Source organism: Salmo salar, chromosome ssa15 (genome assembly GCF_905237065.1).
Source record: "Salmo salar chromosome ssa15, Ssal_v3.1, whole genome shotgun sequence".
NCBI classification, from domain to species: domain Eukaryota; kingdom Metazoa; phylum Chordata; class Actinopteri; order Salmoniformes; family Salmonidae; genus Salmo; species Salmo salar.
In genome coordinates, this window is record NC_059456.1 from 66,365,765 (window position 1) to 66,375,664 (window position 9,900).

A 9,900-nucleotide genomic window follows, 5' to 3' on the forward strand; every position below is an offset into this window, starting at 1 on the left:
TCGGGTTTACATGATAGAATTTGCTGGTTGTTTCAACATTCGACACATCGAGACCCTTATTAGATAGCGCTTATTTACAATAATCAGCAACTGAAGTTACACCGTAGTGTAAAACTAGGTCGCTAATAACAGTCACAGCGGGTAGTTAGCTACATTAGCTAATACAACTTAAGGAGAATCGAAACAGTGGGTCGTCTTAAGAGTCTCATTCTTGTTTACGTTACTGAACATTTTGGATGCTCTTTTGTTAGCAAGGTAATACACTCGTTGTTTTTGCCGTAACGTTAACGTTAGTTGCCTTAAATTGTGGGACAGTATCATCCTCACACACAAAAGTTTTCGCCATAAAATGTAATTAAAACTGTCTAACCTTGTAATCCTTGGATTTCAAAGGCACCGATGCCTTTGATCCTCCGATTGAACAAATATAGTTGAAGACGGTACAGGCGATGTAAATAATAAACAGGTTTTCGCTAACCTTTGGGTTTCAAATTAGGAAACATGGCTGGTGTTTGAGCGCAGCCATGATTACAGAAGAGAAAGAAATCGAGCCGCAAGAGGAAGTGAATGGGTACACACTACGTGTAGCCTGGTGAGCTCTGGGTCCTACCGCCGAACCATCATAACATTACACTCATCTGATGTATTTAGGCTACACACAAATATGAAGGTATGGATGTATACAGTGTAATTAAAAGTACGTATGAATTTGAGTACAAACACAAATGAGTATGGGAAACCGAGTTAGATAAGTATATTTGGTCTAATACTAGACATAACCTACTGGTACTGAAAATATGAGGTGAGTTATCACAATGTTATTTCAGATTACAAATGTATTTGGCCTGTCATCTCACACATCTCCCCACATTTCTGTCATCAGTGACCATATTGAGCATTTTCCAAGCTAAAAGTGGTGTAAATGAAATGTTCAGCTACATGCAAAACAAATTTCAGCAGCACTCAAACCATCTACATTTTCAATTTTTGTCTGGAGAAACATGTTACTCCGACAACTGGATTGAAGCTTCCTTTGCATGAATTTAAGGGGTGGACCGCTGTGACATCTTCATTTTACCATCATTCAGATCCATGTGGATTTTATGTTTTTTATGTCTAGTGCTCACCTGCTTCAAAACAAATTGCCCTCTGGGAGAAATAAAGTTGAAACTTGAATGTCTCGAGTATAGACATCACGATAAAAGTTTGTGCCATTTTTTATAAAGATAGCCCACTACAAAGTAGGGATATGGTCTCTCACACCATATGGTTCTTGTGTTGAAGGCCTGCAAATTCAGTGTAGTGCATATGTGTGCTGCTCTGCTACTTTTAATATACTTATACAGTGCCACAATTTTATCCTATTCATTTCCTGTTACATTGTTAAACGTCTAACATTTCATGGTAAACGATTCTGTTAATGGATTACTAAGGGATTTTGGCAATGAAGACTATTATCTACTTCACCAGGAACAGATGAACTCATGAATAACATTTTTTATGTATCTTCGTGCAGTTTGAAGGAAGTTGCTAACTAGCATTAGCGCAATGACTGGAGGTCTATGGTATCAGCTAGCATGCTAGTAGATGCCATAGACTTCAGTGGTTGCGTTAACGCTAGTTAGCATTGGCTCACGAAAGTACCTCTAACTTCCTTCATACTGGATGCAGAGACATAATGGTATCCATGAGTTCATCTGACTATTGGGAAGATACAGGGCTTAATTGCCAAAACCCCGAAAGTAAATCCCTTTTAATTAAATGAATGTTTTAATTTTGCAATATTGTGGTATAGGCTACTACATCTCCTATAATGAATTAGGCAAATTTCCAGAATGAGAACATAGATTATATTAAAGGAATAGAACAACCTACATTCTAGGCTTTCATGAATTTATTTTAGTGCGATAAAATTCATGGTAACATAACTGCATGCAGGTGTTTCTATTCATTTCATATGACATTTGTTGAACCCTGCACCTGTCTAATTCTTGGAAGTGCGTTCTACAGTGGCCTACTTTTGAACAGACACACACACTTTATCATTGTGCTAAACATCATTGAACTTTATAAAGAATATCCAATCCTGCAGCAAAAACCTGCTCTTTAGGACACAGGTTACACCACATAATATACAGTGCATTTGGAAAGTATTCAGACCACTTGACATTTTCCACATTTTGTTACGTTACAGCCTTATTCTAAAATTGATTAAATAAAAAAATGATCATCAATCTACACACAATACCACATAATGTCAAAGCAAAAACAGGTTTTTAGATTTTTTTTGCAAATGTATAAAAATAAAACAGAAATACCTAAGTATTCAGACCCTTTGCTGTGAGACTCAAAATTGAGCTCAGGTGTATCCTGTTTCCATTGATCATCCTTGATGTTTCTATGACTTGATTGGAGTCTGTCTGTGGTAAAATCAATTGATTGGACATGATTTGGAAAGGCACACACCTGTCTATATAAGGTCCCACAGCTGACAGTGCATTTCAGAGCAAACACCAAGCCATGAGGTAGAAGGAATTGTTCTTATAGCTCCGTGACAGGATTGTGTCGAGGCACAGATCTGGGGAAGGGTACCAAAACATTTCTGCAGCATTGAACATCCTCAAGAACACATTGGCCTCCATCATTCTTAAATAGAAGAAGTTTGGAACCACCAAGACTCTTCCTAGAGCTAGCTACCTGTCCAAACTGTGCAATCGGGGAAGAAGGGCCTTGGTCAGGGAGGTCACAAAGAACCCAATGGTCACTCTGACAGAGCTCCAGAGTTCCTCTATGGAGATGGGAGAACCTTCCAGAAGGACAACCATCTCTGCAGCACTCCACCAATCAGGCCTTTATGGTAGTGTGGCCAGACGGAAGCCACTCCTCAGTAGAGGCACATGACAGCCTGCTTGTAATTTGCAAAAAGGCACCTAAAGGACTCTCAGACCATGTGAAACAAGATTCCCTGGTCGGATGAAACAAAGATATTGAACTCCTTGGCCTGAATGCCACGCGTCACGTCTGGAGGAAACCTGGCACATCCCTACGGTGAAGCATGGTGGTGGTGGCAGCAGCATGCTGTGGGGATGTTTTCCAGTGGCAGGGACTGGGAGATTAATCAGGATCGAGGAAAAGATGAACGGTGCAAAGTACAGAGATCCTTGATGAAAACCTGCTCCAGAGCGCTCAGGACCTCAGACTGGGGGCGAAGGTTCACCTTCCAACAGGACAATGACCCTAAGCACACAAGACAACACAGTAGTGGCTTCGGGACAAGTCTCTGAATGTCCTTGAGTCGCCCAGCCAGAGCCCGGACTTGAACCCGATCGAACATCTCTGTAGACACCTGAAAATAGCTGTGCAGCGACGCTCCTCATCCAACCTGACAGAGCTTGAGAGGATCTGCAGAGAAGAATAGGGAGAAACTCCCCAAATACAGGTGTCCCAAGCTTGTAGTGTCATACCCAAGAAGACTCAAGACTGTTATCGCTGCCAAATGTGATTCAACCAAGTACTGAGTAAAGGGTCTGAAAACTTATGAAAATGTGATATTTAGTTTTTAATACATTTGCAAAAAATGTTAAAAAACTTTTTTGATTTTGTCATTATGGGGTATTGTGTGTAGATTGAGGGATACAAAAATAATCCGTTTTAGAACTAGGCTGTAACATAACAATGTGAAAAAAGTCAAGGGGTCTAAATATTTTCCAAATGCACCGTATTTAATCTTCTTCAGTTTTGCCAGAGTTTCATTTCACAACAAAATGGGCACATTCAAGAAAAGCATAATAAAACAAATACCATAATATTGTTTACGCAAAATAAAAAGATTGTACTCAAGAATATGATTTTGAATCGATAACTATTGCTGTCTATTGCCATTTCACATTATCCCCTTTATTGTTGAACCCTTTTCAACGCACTACTTCCTCTCGTCTCACACTTCCTAATCGTCTTCCACAGCTTTCATGGCATCACTATTTAATTACTCTCATTCAATACCGAAAACAAAAAGCGGCTCTAGGACCTGACGGGATATCTCCCTCGGAATCATTAGAGCGCAAAGGGTGTCTGGTTAGAATTGAGATGGGAGGTTGTCGTTTAAAGATGCACTATGCAGAAATCAATCCGCCATTTCCTGGTTGCTAAAATTCTAATAGTTCGCCTAATTTCCGTTAATGTGACAAAACAAGGAAGTATAGTGTAGAGAATCATTATACCATCTAAACCGCAGTGAAATATATTTTCCATAACCAAAAAAGTTGAGTATTTTCAGCAGGTGTAGAAAACCGAAAGTAAAATAAGCTAAAACGAAACTTAAGCAAGTGAAGCATAAAAATAGCTCACATTGAACACATCAACCGCTTCATAGGGTGTTTGTATATTCACTCTGGAGTACAAGAGTGCTCTGGGCGTTCGTAAATTCAGAGTGCTGTCAGATTGTCCATTCGTAAATTCAGAGTGTTTCGGTCCCAGAGCTTTCAGATCACACTCTCTTTTGTCTGAGGAGTAGGGTTGTAGGTTTGATCCGAGCATTCTGACCTCACAACAGCAGTCGAGCACCCAAACTAAGTTGCAAAACACATCTACATTTAAATGATACAAATGAGAGAACACCCAACTATGACCATTTTACTTGCCCTAGCAGAGCCGGTTAGGCTGTTTTCATGTTATCTAGAGCAATGGTGACTAACTGCTGCTGGCAACAATTCAATTACGTTTACTTGCCGACTTTTACTGACACCTGTCATATTCAACAGATGTAGCGTGTTCGCAAATCAAATCACATTTTTATTGGTCACATACACATGGTTAGCAGATGTTAATGAGAGTGTAGCGAAATGCTTGTGCTTCTAGTTCCGACAGTGCAGTAACATCTAACAAGTAATCTAACAATTCCCCAACAACTACCTAATACACACATATCTAAAGGGGTTAATGAGAATATGAACATATAAGTATATGGATGAGTGGCATAAGCGAGGTGCAATAAATGGTATAAAATACAGTATGTACATATGATATGAGTAATGTAAGATATGTAAACATTAAAGTGGCATTATTTAAAGTGACTAGTGATCCATTTATTCAAGTGGCCAGTGATTGGGTCTCAATGTAGCCTCTCTGAGTTAGTGATTGCTGTTTAGCAGTGTGATGGCAGAAGCTGTTTTTCAGTCTCTCGGTCCCGGCTTTGATGCACCTGTACTGACCTCGCCTTCTGGATGGTAGCGGTGAGAACAGGCAGTGGCTCAGGTGGTTGTCCTTGATAGGGTTGCACAGTTTGGGGAATATTCAGAGGTGGAAACATTCTGTGGGAATATATGGATATATATGCAAATTAATATTAACATAATTTAAATGTAGATGTTTTTTGCATTGGATATATTTACCATATCATATGGAGACCGAAACCTTTAACCTTATAATAAATTAGACATAATTGCAAATTATTAAATCCATCCAATAGAAATAAAAACAACAATTTAGTTACGAATTGAACTTTAATTAAATGAGTTAACTCTTCACATGGGATGATTTCACTGAACAACAAAAAGGAATATTGAATGCTCCCCAATGATCCATCGCATCTCCAAAAACGTTTTCAACATACATCTGTAAAATGATAGTCCAGAAACTAAAGCTTTGGTTGTCTTCCTCTCAGGATTCCATGTCTTCTCCCTGGACCTGTTCAATGTCCACCTCTTGAACATCAGACTCTGAGGCCTCATCTTCACTGTCACTTTCCAACCTTGTTGAGGATGGCTTGTTGTCAGGCTCAAATTTGCCCGGATGGCCACCAATTCTTCAACCCTTGTATTGGTCAGCCTGTTGCGTGCTTTGGTGTGTGTGTTCCCAAACAAGGACCATTTGCGCTCTGAGGCGGCTGATTTTGGTGGGATTTGGAGGATGATGGAGGCAACAGGGGAAAGAGCCTCAGATCCACAAAGTCCCTTCCACCGGGTGGCTGATGAGATATGTTGGCACGACTGCTATATTGCATCTCCATCCCAAAGCCTATGCTTGGAAGTGTACTTCACCAGACTGTCAAGAACCTTGCCCTCATCCAGGCCAAGGTGGCGAGAAACGGTATTGATGACACCATAGGCCTTGTTGATCTCTGCACCAGACAGGATGCTCTTGCCAGCATACTTGGGGTCCAACATGTAACCTGGGCTTCAGGCAGAAGTCTTCACGCTTTTTGATGTATTTCAGAACTGCAGTTTCCTCTGCTTGTAGCAACAGTGAAGTGGGCAGGGCAGTATGGATTTCTTCTCTTACATCTGCAAGCAGAGTCTGAACATCACACAGGATGGCATTGTCTCCCTCAATCCATGCATTGGCTACTGCTATAGGTTTCAGGAGTTTCAGGCTGCTTACCACTCTCTCCCAAAATACATCATCCAGGAGGATCCTCTTGATGGGGCTGTCCATATCGGCAGACTGTGATATGGCCATTTCTTGGAGAGACTCCTTCCCCGCCAGGAGACTGTCAAACATGACAACACCACCCCAACGTGTGTTGCTGGGCAGCTTCAATGTGGTTCTCTTATTCTTCTCACTTTGCTTGGTGAGGTAGATTGCTGCTATAACTTGATGACCCTTCACATACCTAACCATTTCCTTGGCTCGCTTGTAGAGTGTATCCATTGTTTTCAGTGCCATGATGTCCTCGAGGAGCAGATTCAATGCATGAGCAGCACAGCCAATGGGTGTGATGTGAGGGTAGGACTCCTCCACTTTAGACCAAGCAGCCTGCATGTTCGCAGCATTGTCTGTCACCAGTGCAAATACCTTCTGTGGTCCAAGGTCATTGATGACTGCCTTCAGCTCATCTGCAATGTAGAGACCGGTGTGTCTGTTGTCCCTTGTGTCTGTGCTCTTGTAGAATACTGGTTGAGGGGTGGAGATGATATAGATAATTATTCCTTGCCCACGAACATTCGACCACCGATCAAAGATGATTGCAATAGTCTGGTTTCTCTATGATTTGCTTGACCTTCACTTGAACTCTGTTGAACTCTGCATCCAGCAAATGAGTAGATAAAGCATGTCTGGTTGGAGGGGTGTATGCTGGGCGAAGAACATTCAGAAATCTCTTCCAATGCACATTGCCTGTGAGCATCAGAGATGAACCAGTTGCATACACAGCTCGAGCAAGACATTCATCAGCATTTCTCTGACTACGTTCCTCCAATGAGTCAAAAAAACGTATAATTCCAGGAGGACCATGAGCTGTTGCTATCGGTAAGGTGTCTGATTCATCATTTACTTGAAAATAAGGGAAAGCCGCACACCCTAGGAGCTCAGATGCAAAAATGTAATGTTTGCATCTGAGCTCCTAGGGTGTGCGGCTCTCCCTTATTTTCAAGTTTTCTACTCCGCTAGCCAGCACCTCGCCTTAATAGGTGTGCGTTTCTTTTTCTTCTAGATGATTCATCATTTACACCTCGAATAGAGGTAGAGAGACTTTTGTCAGAGGTTGCTTGTTGTGAGCGCTGAGGGAACTTTATGCACTTGGCCAGATGATTCTGCATCTTTGTTGCATTCTTCACATATGATTTGGCACAGTATTTGCAAATGTACACAGCCTTTCCTTATACATTAGATGCAGCGAAATGTCTCCACACATCAGATAGTGCCCGTGGCAATTTCCTGTAAAGATTAGGGGGGAAAAGTTAGAAGAAAACCCCAGATACAATTCCATGTACAGATAAATAGTTAAGCAGTTAGATTAAACAACTCCTTTGTAAGATACATTTTTTAAAATGAAACATGTATGGGAACAGGTGAATTAGCACTCCTCAGTTAGCAGGCTCAAGTAAGCTAAAACCCACACGGTAGCAAAAATTAACTTGCAGAAATTGTTAAGTTAGAAATGATTGAAACACACGTTGCTGTAGGCTACTATTTACTAGTTAACAAAAAATCATGTATGTCATATAAAATATATTCACCCCACCCAGTATTGTAATCAAAACTTACCAGAAAGCATGTTGTCCTTGGCTCAGACAGTGTAGTAGTGTGGGCTCAATAGCATCTCATTAGCGTGCAAGATCTTGAGAATCAGCTGTACATATGAGGGCTCAATTAGCATCTCATTAGTGTACAAGATCTTGAGAATCAGCTGTACATGTGAGGGCTCAATTAGCATCTCATTAGTGTACAAGATCTTGAGAATCAGCTGTACATGAGATGGAAGAGTGCATTGCACATGATGGAAGAATTCACTGTGCAAGCAGAGGGTTGCAATTCCATTGAATTGGGGATAGTTTAACCAAAATATGCCACAAGACCTAGAATTGCCTTATGTGTATCCCACAAAAAAGGTTCACTGTTATAAGCTAACTTTTCAGATGAATTTAAGCAAAATTCCCCAAATTCTCGGGCTTTATTTCCCATTTTCCGGAAAGATTCCGACCCTCTGCAACCCTACTTGATCTTTTTGGCCTTCCTGTGACATCGGGTGCTGTAGGTGTCATGGAAGGCAGGTAGTTTGCCCCCGGTGATGCGTTGTGCAGACCGCACCACCCTCTGGAAAGCCTTGCGGTTGAGTGCGGTGAAGTTGCCGTACAAGGCTGTGATACAGCCCGACAGGATGCTCTCGATTGTGCACTTGTAAAAGTTTGTCAGGGTTTTGGGTGACAAGCCACATTTCTTCAGCCTCCTGAGGTTGAAGAGGCGCTGTTGCTCCTTCTTCACCACACTGTCTGTGGGTGGACCATTATAGTTTGTGATGTGTTCGCCTAGGAACTTAAAACTTTCCACCTTCTCCACTGCTGTCCCTTTGATGTGGATAGGGGGGGGGGGGTGCTCACTCTGCTGTTTCCTGAAGTCCACAATCATCTCCTTTGTTTTGTTGACTTTGAGTGAGAGGTTGTTTATCTCAAACCACACTCCGAGTGCCCACACCTCCTCCCTGTAGGCTGTCTCATCGTCGTTTGGTAATCAAGCCAACTACAAACTTGATGATTGATTGCTCTGAAATCTGATTAGATAGCCAGAGTGAATTTACTAACACACACTTAGACTTGTTTTCAATGAGAATTACATATATACAACTCACATGAATTTAGTCATCCCTAAAGTTACATATTGCAGCTTTAATAAACAATTACAAAAATACCTACATAAATTGAAATAACTATGTACATTTATATATTTTTAGTGACACTTCACCCATCACACTGGAACTGAACGCAGTATGCTTTTTTTATATAGCCCTATTCTCATTTTAGTGTAATTAATTAGACAGATACTGATTCTATATGTACTTTGACATTTAATGCTTGTTGTGCAGATAAAAATAGTTCTCGGTGGCCATCGTTCAGCCTCTCCATTCCCTATACCTGGTGGTCATCCGCTGCTCGGACATGTCACTCTCCTCTCCATCATTTCACGTTTTCACCCTGAAAGAACGGATGATAACCAACGATACAATATATCCTCAAATGTTGATTATAAACTGGGTGTTTCGAGCCCCGATTGCTGATTGACAAAACATTTATTTTTACTGCTCTAATTACATTGGTAAGTAGTTTATAATAGCAATAAGGCATCTATAAATGGCCAATATACCATGGTTAAGGGCTATTTCCAGGCACTCCACGTTGTGCATAAGAACAGCCCTTAACCATGGTATATCACCAATATACCACACCCCCTTGTGCCTTTTTGCTTAATTAGTCCAGGCTATTGTAGCCTATTTAAAAGTGCAAGGTGGTGTATGGCCGCCCAAGCGCTCATAACGTTATTGGTGATAGATATTGAACGGGGAGCAGAATTATTTCTAGGATATTTATTTTCCTTCTTCAACGAGCAGCTGTCCAAATATGTCTGGAGGTTGAGGCATACAGGTTCATACAGGAGCCTGTTCTTGGTAAATTGTTTTGGAAAAACGGT